Source organism: Scyliorhinus torazame, chromosome 11, assembly GCF_047496885.1.
Source record: "Scyliorhinus torazame isolate Kashiwa2021f chromosome 11, sScyTor2.1, whole genome shotgun sequence".
NCBI lineage: Eukaryota > Metazoa > Chordata > Chondrichthyes > Carcharhiniformes > Scyliorhinidae > Scyliorhinus > Scyliorhinus torazame.
Genome location: NC_092717.1, coordinates 95824430 through 95845048, shown reverse-complemented (window position 1 = coordinate 95845048; position 20619 = coordinate 95824430). Strand labels below are relative to the sequence as shown.

General features: G+C 44.6%; 1 protein-coding gene across 6 annotated transcripts in view; it reads left to right on the top strand.

Moving 5' to 3' along the window:
• The window catches only part of LOC140385401 (uncharacterized), a 649931-nt gene that overhangs the window by 588455 nt on the left and 40857 nt on the right, over positions 1-20619 (top strand). The window lies entirely within an intron of this gene.

Below are 20619 nucleotides of genomic sequence, written 5' to 3'. Positions count from 1 at the left end.
TCAATCAAAAAAATCGTGAATAAAAAGATAGTAACGGTAACCACGATAATAATATTGATTGTTGCAAAAACACATTTGGTTCACTAATGTTCCTGCGGGAAGGAAATCCTTTTTTTCTTTTATATAAATTTAGAGTACCCAATTCATTTTTTCCAATTAAGGGGCGAAACCCACGCAAACACGGGGAGAATGTGCAAACTCCACATGCACAGTGACCCAGAGCCGGGATTGAACCTGGGACCTCGGTGCCGTGAGACAGCAGTGCTAACCACTACGCCACCATGCTGCCCGCGGGAAGGAAATCTTAACTGCCCTTTGAAATGGCCTTGCAAGTCATTCAATTCAAGGGAAATTAGGGGTGGGAAACAAATGCCTGCACCTCATGAAAGAAATAAGGAAAGCAAGGGTAATACAGCTATCTTTATATAGAATGAGCAACCCTTTTTAGTAGAAATACAACAGAGGAAAAGTTCACAGAATGTATTCAAGATAGTTTTCTAGATCAGAATGACACAGAATCAAATACAGAACCTGCAGCAAGATCTTTTAGATCAAGTATTATGCAATAAGATAGGAATGATTAATAAAGTTACCATAGTCGTGGATGACCACAGGCTGCTTTCCCCTTTTGAGGGGGAGAGCCGACTGGTGGTGATTTAACCTGAGGATGATGTAATTGATAGCTTCAGTGAAGAAATGCCCCTGATTAAATCGTTGTGATCAAACATTTAAAAAGGTGCATAATACTTGATCTAAAAGATCCCAGGTGAGGGGCAAGGATGAAAAGACGAGTCTTCACGAATAACCTCAACTGGTACAGGAATTGAACCCTCGCTGCTGGTCTCACTCTGAATCAGAAACCAGCTGCCCAGCCAACTGAGCTAAGCATGAAACTAGGGTCTTAAATCTGAACAAACTGAAAATATGAAAAGCAAGTTGGCAAAGGTAGATTGGGAAACAAAACTTAAAAGATGTGAGGATAGATATGCAACAGCAAACTTTAAATAATTCAGAATTCGCAACTAAAGTACATTCCCTCAAAAAATAAAACCTGTGGAAAAAGTGGCCCAACTGTGGCCAACATGAGAAATAGAAGATATGGTGGTGGTAATGAATTCGAAGAAGAGGGTGATAATATTCCCATAAAAGTATTAAACCTGAGCAGTGGAAAGATTGGAGAATTCAAACATGGTGGCCAAGAAATTCGGGCAGCACGGTAGCATTGTGGATAGCACAATTGCTTCACAGCTCCAGGGTCCCAGGTTCGATTCCGGCTTGGGTCACTGTCTGTGCGGAGTCTGCACATCCTCCCCGTGTGTGCGTGGGTTTCCTCCGGGTGCTCCGGTTTCCTCCCACAGTCCAAAGATGTGCACGTTAGGTGGATTGGCCATGATAAAATTGCCCTTACTGTCCAAAATTGCCCTTAGTGTCCAAAATTGCCCTTAGTGTTGGGTGGGGTTACTGGGTTAATGGGATAGGGTGGAGGTGTTGACCTTGGGTGGGGTGCTCTTTCCAAGAGCCGGTGCAGACTCGATGGGCCGAATGACCTCCTTCGGCACTATAAATTCTATGAAAAAAAAATTCTATGAAATTGATAAAGGGAGTAAAAAGGAAAATGAGATCAAACTAATGAGCCATAAAATATTATGTGCTTTAATAGATATGTAAAAAGGAAGAGATTAGCGAAAGTAACGTGGGTCCCTTAGATTCATTGATGGGAATTGGCAGAGACATTAAAGAAATACTGTCCACCTCTCTTGTTTATTGACAGCAGAAAGAAATTTCAGAAAAAAAGAACCAAAAATGCAGTGAGAAAGGTGAATTAAAATAAACTACCATACATCATAAAGTGTAAGTCAACCTCTGAAACTTCCAAAAATCCTTCCTAAATCAGGGGTCAACTTATTGCTAAGTATAAAATGTGACCCGCCATTTTGAAATGTGAAGAACAAAAATCTAACACTAGTAATTCATTTTAAATAAATGTGGCACAGTTTATTGAATTAATTACTTGTATCAATTGTTATGGGCCAGGGTTTAGAGAACCCCAAAGTGTATCATGGAGTTCACCTGACCCACAACTTTTAATAGATTGTGGTATGGGGAGCACACGGCTCACTCTACAGGTATGGTATAGCAGAAAATGGACCAGTGGTTCTTAAAAACAAAACAATGTTTATTCTATGAACTCAAGTTAACCGTTTTAAAACAAACAGTGAATATCTTAGCAACCAGTAAATCAAATACAACCCCCAAAGAATACAACACTAAGTAATCTGTATGCCGTCCTTTTAACATCCAAAAGACTTAACAAACCTCCAAGCAGGAGCACATCAGGGTTTACGTTCAAGACTGAAAACATTTATACTTCTTCTGAATTCACTAATTGATTAAGAGATAGTCCTTCATGGCAGAGATCAACAGCAGTGCAGCTCACAGACACATCCAAGCTTTTTCAAACTGAAACTAAAAAAGCAGAAGTGGAGCTCAGCTCCACCCACACTCTGACATCACTCCAGTAACATGAGCAGCTACATTTCTTAAACACTCATTTCTTAAAGGGTACTCTCACGTGACACAATATACTTATAACCACAATCAAAGCGTTTTAAAAGGGTCAAATTCAATATCTTTGGCATCTAATGCAAAGAGTTCATAAAATTCATTGAGACACTTTGACTATGGCACCATTGCAACAATCCCACACTGGATCAGATGCGGCACTTTTGCTTTCAGAATCATCCCTCCAAAACAAATCATCTTCCTCTTTATCCGTTGAGTTTGTTCTACATTTTCTGAACGATCAGATGACACTTTATGCATTTAAAGCATCCAATGAGTTGATAAACCACACAACATATCAAATGATACAGTGCACTTATTTTCGTTCTTGGTGAAAAAGAATTTCTCTGTCAATCATCCACGTATTCCATTCGGTACAACCATGATTCTTGAATGGCTTGTTGAGGCACATAACTATGGGTTGAACAAGGAACATTAGATCTCCTAGTATCCTGCAATTTGGGTGTTGTTTCTTTGCAGGCATTCTTGATCACATCAGTTATTTGGGACATGGTGGCACGGTGGTTAGCACTGCTGTCTCACAATGTCATGGACCTGGGTTCAATTCCGGTCTTGGGTGAGTTGTCTGTGAGGAGGTTTATGTGGGCCACTGGGACGCCTATAATCACACATTTTCAATCCATAACTTCACTCCATCACATCCGCCCAACCATTGCTTTGGACGTGCATAAAAGCTCCTGCAGGAAACTTCTGCAAATTCTTGAAATTCACTGGGAACTTCTCCACCGCCTCACCTTAGGGACCAGGCTCAGCAGCACTCCTCTCCTTTTCACCCTCTTTCTCTCCCGACTCCATCAGAATGGACGACAGGCCATGTACCAGGAACTCGACCTTCTGGAAGTAGACTCTAGCCAGTGACAGTGCTCTCTCTATTGCAAGAACCTCTTTGTGCACTCCACTGCCTCCATAAAAACACCCCACAATTCTTGGAATTGGCCTTGACGACCTGTACCTCAGAGCAGATATTTTCAGAGACTTTGTTGGCAGCCATCATCCGTCGATTCGCACTGCACCATTAGGGCGGGGGCCCTTCAAAAACAACAGCACCACTAAAAGCAGGACCCCATCCCACCTCCTTCCAGCCACCATGAACTAGCAACAAATTAAACATTCTAACTCGGTTTTATCATGCAGAAACACCAACCAACAATTCTCGGGACATAGTATGAACTATACAAACAAAGAAAAGTCATAAAAGAGATATGCACAAGGATGGATTAAAAGATGAGCAGAGCCGCAGCTCGCAAAAACACAACCGCTCCCATGCTCACATCACGTGACCCCTTGATCCCTGTTCTGATGCCGCATTTGGTCTTGGACAAATTTTTCGGTGTGGATTCCTTATTCTTGTATTCTTGGACCAGTTTTTCACTAACAGCAAAACCTCTCTCTGCACCAGTTATTTGACAAGTTAGCAAATATTATGACTTGCAGGTTGAAAGCAGCTTCATATGTTTTGGTGGAGGACCCATGTCTGTTGTCACTCGCCACGCCACGCACGGTCTGCTCTGTGTGAGCATGTCTTAAATGTCGCACACCATCTTCACAACATAGCCCATATCATCTGCTTGATGCCATCCAACAACTTACAGTATACGTAAGTGAAACATACATATCTGCGGTGAAAAACTTTGAGACTGATTCCTAGCATTTCAAAGCTGAAAAGTGGGGGGCCGCTTTTCTGCTGAGTATACAAAAGCATAATCTTTGGTGCCGATAAAAATGACTTGTACTCTGTTATCTAGTGAAGACAAATGGTGCCTGATGTGTTATGTACTCTGGCATAACACAGGCTGCAACTTGATGCAGCTTTAACCAAAAGATACTCCAGACCTTGAAGTTAGTTCAATCTGATTTATTGAACCAGTAGCACAGTTAGCACAGTTCTCCATGAGTTCAACACTGTGCTAACCTAAGTGTGGTTACTCTGTCTGACTGAACCAGACTAGCTCTTAGCCACGTGCTGGAGGTGTGATACTGTACATACACCCTGACTCACTCAGTAGATGTTCATCAGTGGAAAGAGGCAGAGTGTGAGTGCCTCGTGCCTTTTATAGTGAGATACCACCCCTGTGTATCCTGCCTGCTCATTGGTCATGTCCTGTTCTCTGTGTTCATTAGCTGCCTGTCTGTATATCATTATCTGCATGTCTGCATATCATGACAGTGCCTTTTGATAATAGCCATGCAAGGGCCTGTTGTGCAAAATTAGGGCTCATGGGGTGAGGTGTAATAAATTAGTACAGATTGAAGATTGGTTAATGGACAGAAAAAAACAGAATAGAGATAAAGGGTAATTTTCAGGTTGGCAGGCTGTAACTAGTGGAGTGGTACAAGGATCGGTGATAGGGCCCCAGCTACTTACAATTTGTATCCAAATTTTCTGATGATACAAAGCTAGGTGGGAAGGTAAGTGGTGAGGAAGACAAGCTGTGAAGAGATGTAAGCAAGTTAAGTAAGTAGGCACATGGTGGCAGGTGAAATATAACATGGAGAAATGTGAAATTATCCATGTTAATAGAGAAAATACAAAATCAGAATATGTTTAAAATGGTGAGAGACTGGGAAATGTTGGTAGTCAGCGGCATCTGTGTGTCCTTGAACATGAATCACAAGAAGTAAGCATGCAGCTAGAGCACTTAGTTAGGAAAGCAAATGGCATTTTATCCTTTATTGGTTTCCTCCCACAAGTCCCGAAAGACGTGCTGTTAGGTGAATTGGACATTCTGAATTCTCCCTCTGTGTACCCGAACAGGCGCCAGAGTCTGGCGACTAGAGGATTTTCACAGTAACTTCATTGCAGTGTTAATGTAAGCCTACTTGTGACACTAATAAAGATTATTATTATTACAAGGGAATTGGAGTTCAAGAATAGAGAAGTCTTATTGGAATGGGGGCCTTGGTGAGACAACATCAAAAGTACTGTGTAGAGTTTGTGTCCCCTTACCTCAGGAAGGATAATGCATGCCTTTGAAGGAGTTCAGTGAAGAGAGATGAAGTAGACTAGAGGAGCGATTCTCCTGTTTAAAAACTAAATGCTCCCTCCATCAGTAAAACCAGAGTGATTCCCAATGGGGCTAGCAGCGATGCTTCAGCATGGCACTTAAAAAGGTTTTCACAGGATCGGGCTTTATGTTGGCCCGAAGAGCGGCGGGTTCAAACCTGACCGGTCCCATCTCTCAGAAATCGGGTGCCATTTTTAAACTGTGCTCTGATCTCAGAATACTGTTACAGCCTCCTCCCCCGAATCACTGGCATGGCACCCCCTCCCCACCTCAGACCCCCCTTCAGGCCCTGCCAACCTGACACCTTGCACTCGAAGGGAGGCAAGGGGTGAGTACCCACCCAACATTTTCCTCCAGCGTGCCTCGGGGATCCTGTCGGTGGGAGGGGGGGCTTGGGCTGGGCTTGCGGGGCTCAGGTTGGGAGTCTTCTGGGATGGGTGTCTTTTGGTTGGTCATCCCATCTGCAGCCTTTAAATCCTTTAAAATGTCGGCATGTCGAGAAGAGAGTGAAAGTCTTCCCATCTGTAGCCTTAAAATGTCTGTCAGCATGATAAAATTAAAAATCTGTGAGATGAAAATACAGTCTTCCCTTCAATGTAGTGGAAAGCTCTGAAGCATTTTTTTTCACAGTCCTTTCATTGCCCTTTATCTTTTTCAAGCCAATGTGCATGTCGAGAAGCCTAAATATTTTATCCTTGCTGTCCTTCTTAAACAGAGGAACAACATTGGCTATTCTCCAGTCCTCCGGCACATCACCTGAAGACAGTGAGGATCCAAAGATTTCTGTCAAGGCCTCAGCAATTTCCTCTCCAGCCTCCTTCAGTATTCTGGGGTAGATCCCATCAGGCCCTGGGGACTTATCTACCTTAATATTTTTTAAGACGCCCAACACCTCGTCTTTTTGGATCTCAATGTGACCCAGGCTATCTACACACCCTTCACCAGACTCAACATCTACCAATTCCTTCTCTTTGGTGAATACTGATGCAAAGTATTCATTTAGTACCTCGCCCATTTCCTCTGGCTCCACACATAGATTCCCTTGCCTATCCTTCAGTGGGCCAACCCTTTCCCTGGCTACCCTCTTGCTTTTTATGTACGTGTAAAAAGCCTTGGGATTTTCCTTAACCCTATTTGCCAATGACTTTTCGTGACCCCTTCTAGCCCTCCTGACTCCTTGCTTAAGTTCCTTCCTACTTTCCTTATATTCCACACAGGCTTCGTCTGTTCCCAGCCTTTTAGCCCTGACAAATGCCTCCTTTTTCTTTTTGACGAGGCCTACAATATCTCTCGTTATCCAAGGTTCCCGAAAATTGCCGTATTTATCCTTCTTCCTCACAGGAATATGCCAGTCCTGAATTCCTTTCAACCCGGTCAAAAGCTTTCTCCGCATCCATCGCGACCACTACCTCCGCCTCCCTACTTTGTGGGGGCATTATGATCACGTTTAACAGCCTTCTTACATCAGCCACCAGCTGCCTGCCCTTAACGAACCCCGTCTAATCCTCCACAATGACGTTCGGCACACAATCCTCAATCCTGGAGGACAAAATTTTGGCCAGCAGTTTGGCATCTACGTTCAACAGGGAAATTGGCCTGTAGGACCCACATAGCTCTTGGTTCTTGTCCCGTTTCACGATAAGCAAAATCGTGGCCTGTGACATAATCTGGGGCAGAATCCCCCCTTTCCCTTGCCTCAGTAAACACCTTCATCAGCACCGGTCCCAATAGCCCGGAGAACCTTTTATAGAACTCCGCTGGGTAACCGTCCGGTCCCTGGGCCTTACCCGACTGAATGCCCTTCACGCCCTCCACTATCTCTTCCAACCCGATCGGGGCCCCCAGCCCTTCTACCAGCTTCCCGTCCACATTCGGGAAAGTCAGCCCCTCCAGGAAGTGCCTCATCCCCACGGGCCCCGCAGGGGATTCCGACCTGTACAACCTGCTGTAAGAATCCCGAAACGCCTTACTCATCCCTGCCGAATCCCCAACCAAGTTCCCATCCCCGTCAATAACTTTCCCTATTTCTCTAGCTGCCTCCCTCTTTCTGAGCTGCTGTGCAAGCATCCTGCTGGCCTTCTCACCATGCTCGTATATCGCCCCCCTCACCTTTCTGAGCGGTTCCACTGCCCTCCCTGTGGTTAACAAGCCGAACTCCGCCTGTAGCCTCCAGCGCTCCCTTAAAAGCCCTATCTCTGGAGTCTCCGCGTACCTCCTGTCGACTTGCAGAATCTCTTTCACCAGTCGTTCCGTCTCTGCCCTGTCCGTCCTGTCCCTGTGAGCCCGGATCAAAATCAACTCTCCTTTCACCAGTGCCTTCAGCGCTTCCCAGACCACCGCTGCTGAGACCTCCCCTGTATCATTTACCTGCAGGTAATTTTGTATGCATTTCCTTAGCCTCTCGCACACCGCTTCGTCCGCCAGTAGCCCTACTTCTAACCTCCATTGCGGGCGCTGACTGCTATCTGTACTAACCTGCAGGTCAACCCAATGTGGAGCATGGTCCGAGATCGTAATCGCCGAGTACCCCGTGTCCACCACCCCTGCCAGCAAGGCCCTACCCAAAACAAAGAAATCGATCCGAGAGTATACCTTATGTACGTGGGAGTAGAAGGAAAACTCCTTCACCCTCGGTTGCCTAAATCTCCATGGATCCATTCCCCCCCCCCCATCTGCTCCATGAACCCTTTCATTTCCTTTGCCATTGCTGGCACCCTACCCGTTTTCGAGCATGACCGATCCAGGCCGGGATCAAAAACTGTATTAAAGTACCCTCCCATGATCAGCTTGTGCGAGTCCAGGTCTGGTATCTTCCCCAACATCCTCTTTATAAATTCCACATCATCCCAATTTGGCACATCTACATTAACCAGCACTACCTTCATCCCCTCCAGCTTACCACTAACCATAATATATCGACCCCCCACATCCGAAACTATTCTCCCCACCTCAAATATCACCCGCTTATTAATCAAGATTGCAACCTCTCTCGTCTTTGTATCCAGCCCCGAGTGGAGGACGTGACTAACCCAGCCTTTCCTCAATCTAACCTGGTCCACTACTCTAAGGTGCATCTCCTGCAGGATTACCATGACCGCCTTCAGTCCCCTCAGGTGCGCGAGCACACGTGCCCTCTTAACCGGCCCATTTAACCCTTGGACATTCCAGGTGATCAGCCTAGTTGGGGGGCAAAGTGCCCCCCCCCCCCCCCCCCCCCACCGCCGATTAGTCATACCCATTCTTGGGCCCGCCTCCAGCCCATGCGCCGTGGCTCCTCCGGCCCACCCAACGGCAGCCCCTGCCACCGACCTCCTCACTGTCCCTCCACCGAAGTCCCTCCCTCGTCAGCAGAACCACTACCCCCCCTAGCAAAACTACCCTAAAACCTAACCCATATAATAGACTAAACATATGCACACCCCCCACTGCGCTTCCGTGAACTAGCTCACCCAGCTAGCTTGGTGGCCCCCGCCCTCAGCGCCAAAAAGTCTCCCACCTATTGTTCCCTCACTCCCCTCCCCCCCCGCTCATACAAACAAATTCCCTCATCTAACAAGCCCCGCACAATCACCCAGCTGAAAACAAAAAAAAAACACCACCCACCGAAACCCAAACAAGCACGTCTCCATCCCACAAAAGTGCACATCAACGAAAAACATCAACATTGCCAACATCCACCAAAAAGAAAACCCAAAAACGACAAAACTTTCCCCCCCCCCCCCCTTCTTAAACAGAACTCAAAAGCAGAAGTGAAAAAATAAGAGGAGAAAAAATAAAAAAGTAAAAAGAGGGGCCCAATATAAGCCAACAAGTTGCATCAAAGTTCGAGAGTTCTCAGCCCCCCACCAGTCCTTTTCTTTTTGCAAAGTACAGCGCATCTTCGGGTGACTCAAAATAATGATGCTGGTCCTCCTATGTGACCCAAAGACGAGCCGGATACAGCAGTCCAAACTTCACCTGGTTCTTGAAGAAGATTGACTTAACTTGGTTGACGCCTGCCCTTTTCCTCACCGCCTCCACACTCAGGTCCTGGTACACCTGCAGGATACTGTTGTACTGTTGTCCCACTTACAGCTCCGCATTCGTTTGGCCCACTGAAGAATACATTCCTTGTCCAGGAACCTGTGGAATCTCACCACCATTGCCCTCGGAGGGTCCCCCGCTCGCGGCTTCCTCGCAAGCACTCTGTACGCCCTGTCCACCTCCAAGGGTCGGGAGAATGTCCCCTCCCCCAGCAGCTTTTCGAACATACCCGCTACGTATGCCCCATCATCCGCTCCCTCGGCCCCCGCCGGGAGCCCGACAATTCTTAAGTTCTGCCGGCGGAACCTATTGTCTAGGTCCTCCACCTTCTCCAGAAGCCTTTTCTGCTGGTCCCGCAGCATCTCCAGCTCCACTGCCATTTAATGCTCCTCCTGCTCAGCCAGAGCCTTCTCAACCATCTGGATCCCCCGATCCTGAGCGTCCAGTCTGTGCTCCAGCCGATCAATCGACTCTTTAATCAGGTCCAGGCAGTCCTGTTTCTGCTTGGCAAAGCCGTCCTGGATGACCTGCATCAACTGCTCCGTTGATCGCTGGGCCGCCACACCAGGGGTCCAGTCCTCGGCTATGCTGTCTCCTGCTGCAGCTTCAGCACAGCCCTTGCCTGTCTTTTTATTTCTGCCTTTTCGTGCACTTCTAGTTCTTTTCTCCATACACGATACGTGGAAACGGTGCCAAATTGCCTCAGCCTTCGAATTTGCCATTTAAAACTGGAAAAAAGTCTGGGGGAAAGGTCCAAAAGTCCGACCAGAGCGGGAACCACCAAATGTGCGACTTACTCCTTCATAGCCGCCACCGGAAGTCTCCTTCATAGCCGCCACCGGAAGTCCAGAAATATCATTTAATAAAGTTCATTCTTCTTCAGCTTCTCCAGATGCTGTTGGCCCAACTTTAGAACCTGAATTCGACTTAGTCATGCATTTCCAAACTTTGACTGTCAGATGTTAGCCTTTCAGATACTGACTCTGCAAATTCTCTTTATAAAGCAAGGATTTGATCGGTGTGTCTCCTCCAAACACTCATCGTTGGTTTACATCGTATAAGAAATAGGCCCCAGCTTTCTGAGTATTGTGGCAGGTGTCCACTTCTCACTTGAAGAGTAGTTTCTCACTAAAACTCTTTCTCCTTGGTCAAAACCTCTTGGTTTCGATGTATGTGCATGGTGAGTAACTTGGTTTTGTTGCTGTCGCTCAACATTGGTCGTAGTGTCAGGCGGTAAGAGCAAATCTAACTTGGTTCTCAGCTCCCCTTTTAAAAACGTTACTGACGAGTTTTGGATTGTCTAATATTTTTGATAGGAAATGAAAAACTCTTAGCTAATGGTACTTCATTCTTTGACGATTTGATAGCATTCTTCAATTACTGCACCAGCCTTGTGGAAGGATGATAAGATGCAGTTTTTATATGTTGTATGCCATTATTTTGAAGGTAGTCCATGCTTTGACGTGAACTGAGTCCTGTTATCACTAATTAGTTGTTTGAGTTTGTCAAACCGTGTAAATACTTCATCCAGACGTTCAGTTGTCTTTTCCATAGTTGTCGACTCCATTATCGTTATTTCAGGCCATTTGGAATGTGCATCCACTAGGACAAGAAACATACATCCCTCAGTTGATTCCACAAAGTCACGGTTGCTTTAGAGAATCTCCACGGGTAAAGTGATTGAAAAGGTGGAGTATTAGCACAAGACTGACACTGACCTATTTTTTCTTCAATCTGTGAATTTAGTCCCAGCCACCAGAAATAACTTTGTGCAAGATCTTTCACACATACAACCCCTGGATGTCCTTCGTGGAGTTGATCCAGTATGCGACTCCGCAAGCATGCAGGAGTGATGACTCAGGTCCCCTATATAAGTACTCATAGAATTATAGAATTTACAGGGCAGAAAGAGGCCATTCGGCCCATCGAGTCTGCACCGGCCCTTGGAAAGAGCACCCCACTTAAGCCCACACTTCCACCCTATCCCCGTAACCCAGTAACCCCACCTAACCTTTTTGGACACTAAGGGCAATTTAGCATGGCCAATCCACCTCACCTGCACATCTTTGGACTGTGGGAGGAAACCGGAGCACCCGGAGGAAACCCACACAGACACTGGGAGAACGTGCAGACTCCGCACAGACAGTGACCCAAACTGGGAATCGAACCTGGGTGAAGCAACTGTGCTAACCACTGTGCTATCATGCTGCCCATTTTGCACCATTATAATAATCATAATAATAATCTTTATTCGTGTCACAAGTTGGCTTGCATTAACACTGCAATGAAGTTACTGTGAAAAGCCCCTAGCTGCCACATTCCGGTGCCTGATGCTAATTCAAATTCCCTTGTTTGGTACAACTTGAATTCTGGATTCCTCCTTTGTTTATCCAGTAATATACCATCAAGATCATGTCCATGATCTCCGTGTTTTTGCACTTGAGATGCAGTGATAGGTACAATATCCACCTGGGAAAAGTACACTTTGTTTATATAATTCTCCTGTGATTTGGCTTTGTCCCGTATTGGTAAATGTGATAGAGGATTGACATTTGCATGTTTCCCCCATCTTCTGTATTTAATCAGAGTTTATTGCTGAGGTGTTGCTTGCTCACAGTCTAAGATGGATGAGCGGAAAAATCTCCCAAGTGCCTCTGATGATGTCACCACTTAATTATGTTACAGCATTGGTTACAGCATATAACAGTGTAGAAAGGTAAAGTGAACAGCACACAATAGGTGAAAATGACAGAAAATTCTATAAATACCTTTAGTGCATTATTATGCATTTACAAGCACTCACTCACAAACTGGAATGTGCTTCTTGTGACATGATGTTGAGATGCCGGCGTTGGACTGGGGTGAGCACAGTACGAAGTCTTACAACACCAGGTTAAAGTCCAACAGGTTTGTTTCGATGTCACTAGCTTTCGGAGCGCTGCTCCTTCCTCGGGTGAATGAAGAGGTATGTTCCAGAAACACATATATAGACAAATTCAAAGATGCCAAACAATGCTTGGAATGCGAGCATTAGCAGGTGATTAAATCTTTGCAGATCCAGAGATGGGGTAACCCCAGGTTAAAGAGGTGTGAATTGTACCAAGCCAGGACAGTTGGTAGGATTTCGCAGGCCAGATGGTGGGGGATGAATGTAATGCGACATGAATCCCAGGTCCCGGTTGAGGCCGCACTCATGTGTGCGGAACTTGGCTATAAGTTTCTGCTCGGCGATTCTGCGTTGTCGCGCGTCCTGAAGGCCGCCTTGGAGAACGCTTACCCGGAGATCAGAGGCTGAATGCCCTTGACTGCTGAAGTGTTCCCCGACTGGAAGGGAACATACCTGCCTGGTGATTGTTGCGCGATGTCCGTTCATTCGTTGTCGCAGCGTCTGCATGGTCTCGCCAATGTACCACGCTTCGGGACATCCTTTCCTGCAGTCTTCTTGTGACAGTTAGTATCCTGTTACCAGCCTAGACCCCAACATTTGGTAGGATACCAGGCAAGAGCCTCAAACAAGTTTTTTGATTGCCACTGATAAATGAAGTAACAAAACAGGTTTACTTGCTCAACTGTGCAGACCTTTGGAGAGAGTTCCTTTCAATAGCAGATTCAGTACTCTTCTACTCAACCTAACAATGTTTTAATAATATTACTGCAACAAATATATATCTTATCCCAGGTTTTTAAAAACATTTCTGCAACAGATATAAAATATAATGAATGACAATTTCTACATTTATCACAATCCTAACTGGAAAATTTAAAAGAAATATGCAGATACTCAGTGCAATGAATGCCAATGCATTTTTTTGATCAGAAACGCCCATTTTTCACATAAAATTTGGGTATTCTTAATTGGAAAATCTACCCTTATGTCTGCAGAAGAGCAGCCTCCTTCCACTCCAAACAGAATAAACGGAATGGCCTTCATTTGCTACTGATCTTTCATAATTTATCTGGATCAGAGAGGATGGAATGAATTAACAAGATTGTTTCATAGTTTTGGGCCTCAAAGCTGCTGTTTCCAGTAGCAGGATTCTCCAGACAGAGTTTATCAAATAGAGAGCAGCTCCTGAATTTAGTCCTGATAACTGTGTTGTTGAAAGGCCAATCAAATAAACTAGGCTTGTCTAACTTATTCTGTGGTTACAACTTTCTTTCTCATCATTAATGCCTTTTCATACAGAACTAGATAAAAATGCTTCAATTTCTTGTTCATAAGTTATTTTCTTCCTTTTGTCAAAAATATTCTTCCCTTCAACATCTGTGTGACAGCTGCTTACAGGCGAGCTGAATTATCATACGCAGTCTATTGTTTTTGCATTTTATCAGGAGTTGAATTAGACTCCAGCTGGCTCTTGTTTCCGAAAAGGGGCTTTCCTGTTGTATTCAGAAGTCAAATCTAGCTTACCAGCCTATGATTTAAATTCCTTCTCTATTTCAACTTGCTGCCACATGCGACAAAGGTTTTAGCTTGAAAGGGATGTTTGTTGGCAGGGGAGATTCCAACATACTAAGAAATATTAGCTAGTTACAAGGACTTGTCATCAATTTCTCCTTCAAATAAATTATCTGTGAGTCTTCTGTCCTGGAGATGATCCCAATGTCTTAATGCAATGTAGTCTCTGAATAATTTCATCCTAATTCTAGTAAGTATATCCTTGAAAGACCATGGAACTGTTTTTACATTGATTTCACCATGCTAATGAAATTTGCTGATCCTTGTTTCACTCTCCACAGGTGAAAATGTGTTTGTTTTCTTATCGCTGAACAAGAGGTTATTCAGTTAGATTTCATTACTGATCTCACTTTATTATACCCTCTTAAATAGAAAAAGTATTCTTCAGTAAAGCTTCATTTCACAAAGGATATTACACTCTGGTAGTTGTTGTTCGATGAAATACAGCTGCATGGGTCACTGAGCATAGCCTTTTCAAACAGCCCAGAACTAACCAGTAAAATCAAATAGACGACCAAACTTCACACAGCCTTGACTCTGTCTTCTATTCTTTGGGTCAAATTCATGCTGTTTCCCCTTTAATCTTTCATTACCCACTTTACTTACTTAAGTACCAAAAAAAACTTATATAGGGATACATATCTATGTTTTATTTTCTATCTTTAAATAAATTTAGAGTACCCAATTATTTTATTTTCCAATTAAGGGGCAATTTAGCACAGCCAATCGACCTACCCTGCATATCTTTGGATTGTGGGGGTGAAACCCACACAGACACGGGGAGAATGTGCAAACTCCACACGGACAGTGACCCGGGGCCAGGATCAAACCCGGGTCCTCAGTACCGTAGGCAGCACTGCTGACCACTGCGCCACCGTGCTGCCCACGGGATATATATCAAGAAAACAAAAAGAAAAAGACGGGCAGCACGGTGGCGCAGTGGGTTAGCCCTGCTGGCTCATGGCGCCGAGGTCCCAGGTTCGATCCCGGCCCTGGGTCACTGTCCATGTGGAGATTGCACATTCTCCCTGTGCTTGCATTGGTTTCGCCCCCACAACCCAAAAGATGTGCAGGCTAGGTGGATTGGCCACGCTAAATTGCCCCTTAATTGGAAAAAATTAATTGGGTACACTAAATTAAAAAAAAAAGAAAAAGACACTTATTTCCCATGCTAATATTTATCGTAAGTCAGATAATATACTGTCTTTCAATTGTGTTATACCACGTAATGCCTAGGCCTCTTTAGGTCATCAAGCCAGCTCCCGACAGGGCCTGACGGAGTTTTCCCACTCAGGTCTCCAGCTGAAAAGCAGGTCAGATTACAGTGACGTTATCAGACGCAGATCTGCATTTTTAAGCACGACCGCGATAGCTTGAGTCGGCTATTCTGCGAGCTTAACGGGAAGGCAGCAGGGGATCAGAGGATAAGTCCCTGTTTTCATTCCGATTCGGTGAGTTCGAAACAAGGCCGGTGATGCCCTCCTGTTAAATAATTTTTTACAAGTCTTTTTGTTCAAATAGGCAAGCTGCCTTTGGGGGTGCATCAGACACTGACAACTTTTTAAAAATTCATTCATAAAGGGGATGGAGCGAGTGCATTTTCACAGGTTCTGGCTCTGCTCCTCTTAATCCTTTATTTTATCTTAGTGCACACTTCATAATTGTCTTTTCTTTGGGATCTATGTCTTACACTATGTCCCTAGATGATCCTGATTGGAATTTTGCAATGAAGAACCAAATTATATCGTAGAGAATCCTTGTTTGACTGGTGGTCGGGGTTGGCTGGGGTGCGGTGCAGTTTGCAGTGGAGTTGTTGCTGTGTGCATCGGGATGATGGCAGTCATTGAGAATGTTGTTCTAGATGAGGTTCTCGGCTCCATGGTGGAGAACTCACTTTGTGGAACTGCGACATATCCTTGTGCGAGTGGTGGAGGGGCATGAGAGAATCTTTGTACTTGAGGGAGCACTTTCCCTGGTAAGGCCCACCTTCAATTCATTGAGATCCTATTGCATGTTGTGTCGCTATCTTGATGGGTTCGGGAGGTAGGGGTTGGTAAAGGAGAGTCAGTGAGCCCAGTCACTGGTGAGAAGTGGGAGGCGGTTTTTCATTTGAGTTTGAAAAACGCCTGCCATGTTTTAGTAATTTTGATCTGGAGGCTGGACATATCAGATTTGAGGGAGCATAGTGTATCTGGTCTTCGAGACCTGGGATTGATTGCCCCACCCTGACCACAGGCCCTATATTATCCTGTTCTTGATGCTCGCCTGAGTGATTGGAGGTGTTGAGTTCTTCTTTGAGGTAGGAGTGGGGTTTTTTCAGTCTTTTTTCTTTAGACCTATTAGAATGGGAGGAATTAATTGGCGGCGCTCACAGAAGTGGATTTGGCCAATCCTTGACTGATTTGTTGAAGAGAATGACTGATTGCCATGCTTCTATATTATTGGAGCCCTTCACTCAATTGGGGTAGATTTGATGGGGGAATTTGGTTCCCTTCTCCCAGTGGTCTTATATGGTAGTTTCCTGTGTAGTTCTCTTTCCTTTCCCTTTTTGTTTTTCTTGGAAGATGTTGGTGGCACTGATCAAAGAACAAAGAACAATACAGCACATGAACAGGCCGTTCGGCCCTCCAAGCCTGTACCGGTCATGATACCAACCTTTGCCAAACCTCCGGCACGTCTTTGTGCCGTATCCCTCTATACCCATCCTATTCATATGTTTGTCAAGATACCTTTTGAACGCCGTTAATGTATCCTCTTCCACAACCTCCCCTGGCAACACGTTCCAGGCACTCACCACCCTCTGCGTAAAAAGCCTGCCTCACGCATCTCCTCTAAACTTTGCCCCACGGACCTTAAACCTATGCCCCCTAGTGACTGACCCTTCCACCCTGGGAAAGAGTGCCTGCCCATTCACTCTATCCATGCTCCCCACAATCTTGTAGACCTCTATCAGGTCACCCCTCAACCTCCGTCTTTCTAATGAAAACAGTCCAAGTCTATTCAGCCTCTCCACATAGCTAACAGCCTCCAGACCAGGCAACATCCTGGTAAACCTCCTCTGCACCCTCTCCAAAGCTTCCACATCCTTCTGGTAGTGCGCCGACCAGAATTGTGCGCAATATTCCAAGTGTGGCCTTACCAAGGTTCTATACAACTGTAGCATGACTTGCCAGTTTTTATACTCGGTGCCCCGTCCAATGAAAGCAAGCATTCTGTATGATTTATTGTGGCAAGCATTCCATATCATAATCTATACGTGTTGCTGTAGGTCCTCTCTGTATAAATGTATGGAATGATGTTGGTTCTGTACTGAGCCTGAGACTGGAGTTACATTGCATTGTGTGATTATGTATATAACGCCCTTTGAGATCTGGGGTTCTCGCATGTTTTCGTTGTATATTTCTTTTTTAAGAATCTGTGATTGGTTCCTGCATGGGTGCAGATGGGTCTAGTATCTGAGGAAAGGAGGTTGCAGTGTGTCATTGGTGCCTCCGCCGTTGCTGGAGTTAAGGGAGATATACATTGGTGTGCGCCTGAACATGGCACAAGAAATGTATCCTGAACTCTCGTGGCAATTGCGAGCAATTGTTGCATGGGAAGGTGTGCACCATTTCACCATGTTTTCGTGGCCTCTTCCTGTTTCTCCCTTGTTCTCTGATTAGGCTTATAGAGGCACCAAGTTACATCCGATGATTGTATCAAGCTAGTTATACTGCTGTTCGCCTGTCCTCCTCTGCATTCATGTATGCTGAGCCTTTTTTTGCTTGCTGTGTTGTATCATTCTTCTGGTTTTGTTGCGTTATTTGTCAAAATGTAAAACGTTAATAAATATGCATTTTTTAAAGATTCATTCACAGGATGTGGGCATCACTGGCTAGGCCAATATTTATTGCCAATCCCTAATTGTCCTTGTGGCGGTGGTGGTGAGCCACCTTCATGAACTGTAACATGTGGTGTAGGGAAACCCACAGTGCTGTTAGGGAGGGAGTTCCAGGATTTTGACCCAGTGAAGGAACAGCGATATATTTCTAAGTGAGAACGTTGTGTGACTTGGAAGGGAATTTTCAGGAGGTGGTGTTCCCATGCATTTGCTGCCCTTGCCCTTCTAGGTGGGAGAAATTTGGAAGGTGCTGTTGAAGGAGCCTTTGTTAGTTGCTGCAGTGTATCTTGTTGATGGCACTGTGCGTCTGTGGTGGAGGACGTGAATATCTAAGATGGTGGATGAGGTGGCAATCAAGCAGGTTGCTATGTCCTGGATGGTATCGAACTTGACTGTTGAGGCAGCGACACTCATCCATTCCTGACTTGTGCCATGTAGATGATGGACAGGGGTTGGGGAGTCAGAAGATGAGTTAGTTTCTGCAAAATTTCCAGCCTCTGATCTACTCCGGACCCACCGTATATGGTTCTGTTCAATTCTTGGTCAATAGTAGCCCCCAAAATGTTGATAATATCATATTGGTAAATGTTGGTAATACCATTGAATGTCAAGAGGGGATGGTTAGATTCTCTCTTATTGGAGATGGCCATTGTCTGACACTTGGTTGACATGAATGTTGCATGCCACGTATCAGTGCAAGCCAGAAGATTGTCCCGGTCTGGCTGCCTATGGACGTGACCTGCTTCAGTATCTGAGGAGTCACAAATGGGGTTGAACATTGTGCAGTCATCAACCAACATCTCACTTTCTGATCTTACGATAGACAAAGGGTTATTGATGCAGCAGCTGAAGATGGTTGGGCCTAGGACACGGCTCTGAGAAACTCTTGCAGTGATGTCTTGGGATTGAGATGATTGACATTCGACAACCGTAACATCTCCCTTTTGTGTTAGGTATGGCTACAACCAGTCGAGAATTTTCCCCCTGATTCCCATTGCCTCCAGTTTTTCAAGGGCCCCTTCATGTCACATTTTGTTAATTGCTACCTTGGTGTTAAGGGCAGTCACTCCCACCTCACCCCTTGAATTCAGCTCTTTTGCCCATGTTTGGATCAAGGCTGTTAAGAGGTCAGGAACTGAGTAATCCTGGTGTAACCTAAACCGAGCCTCAATGAGCAGGTTATTGCTGAGTAAGTGCCACTTGATAGCACTGTCGATGACACTTCCATCACTTTGCTGATGATTGAGAGTAGACTGATGGGGCGGTAATTGTCCAAATTGGATTTGTCCTGCTTATTGTGGGACAAGACATACCTGAGCAATATTCCACATTGCTGAGTAGATGCCAGCGTTGTCGCTGTACTGGAACAGCTCGGCTAGCAGCCCATCTCGTTCTGGTGCACAAGTCTTCAGTACTATTCCAAGAATGTTGTCAGGGCCCAAAACCTTTGCAGTATTTAATGCCTTCAGCAATTTCTTGATATCACTCAATTAATAATAAGGAGAACCAAGACCAAAATCAGGGCTCCTTCTAATTTGGGCCAGCAATGAGCCTGTATCACTACTTTCATTCAGGATGGGCAGGCACATGGCAACTTAAATATAATGCGGAGAAGTATGAAGTAGTGTATTTTGGTAGGAAGAACCAAGAAAGACGATAGAAAATAAAGGACTCAATTCTAAAGTAGGTCAGCTCCAGAGAGGCCCGTGGCTTTATTTTTGCACAAATCATTGAAGATTGCAAGCCAGGCTGAGACAGTGGTTTAAAAGCATACAGAATCCTGAACTTCATACAAAGAGCCATAGAGTGCAAAACAAGTGTGATGAATGTAGACATTGTTATATATTGTAAATCATATTTGTGGCAGTAATGTTATTAAAAACCCTGGATTAAAATACATACAGGCAGTATGTCTGTTGGAGCTGTAATTAAGGTGTCGTAAAAGAGTGAGGTAATCATTCCAACCACATACTTGGTTGCAGGTAAAGGGCTAATGGAACATTGTTTATATTTTGGATGCTTCCCTGGAGTATAGATCATTTATTATGGATTGTATTTAGTCTTAGCTAAGCATGTCATGGAGCTTAGTGGGATACAGATGGAACTAATGGAAGGAGCCAGGCCTGTCTGTAGGTTTGCAGCCTGTTACAAGATTTTAAGTTGAACATTAGTTTGCAATAAGATTTGAGTCTGACAAGGCAGAATTGGACTGGATCTGCTTTTGAAACAGTCTCCCTCCAATAGTATTTACACAGATAAACAAGTAACCTGTTTTGTTAACATTATTTATAAATGACATTTGAACTGTATTGGGTTGCTTAATTGGAATTAGTAACAGGTATAGATAGCAAGTTCAGGTTTTCCTTTTATTTAAGAACTGTTTAACTGATAATTGTAAAGCTATTTATTTGATGTTAATGTGGTTAATTTTGTGTTTAAATAACAGTTTGTTTTAACATAAAAGATACCTATTGCTCTGAGTCACCACTCCTGGGGTGAAGTATCCTTTCCTCACAGTTTCACAAATAGAAAAAGTGTTTGAAGTTCTCGTCCAGTGTCCTAACAAAAGTTGGGGACTCATCCAGTATCTTAATGCAAAGGAAATTGTGACAAACCTCTATGTCATGTTTTTGGGGGTTTACTTTTACTCTCAGTATAGACAAAGGATA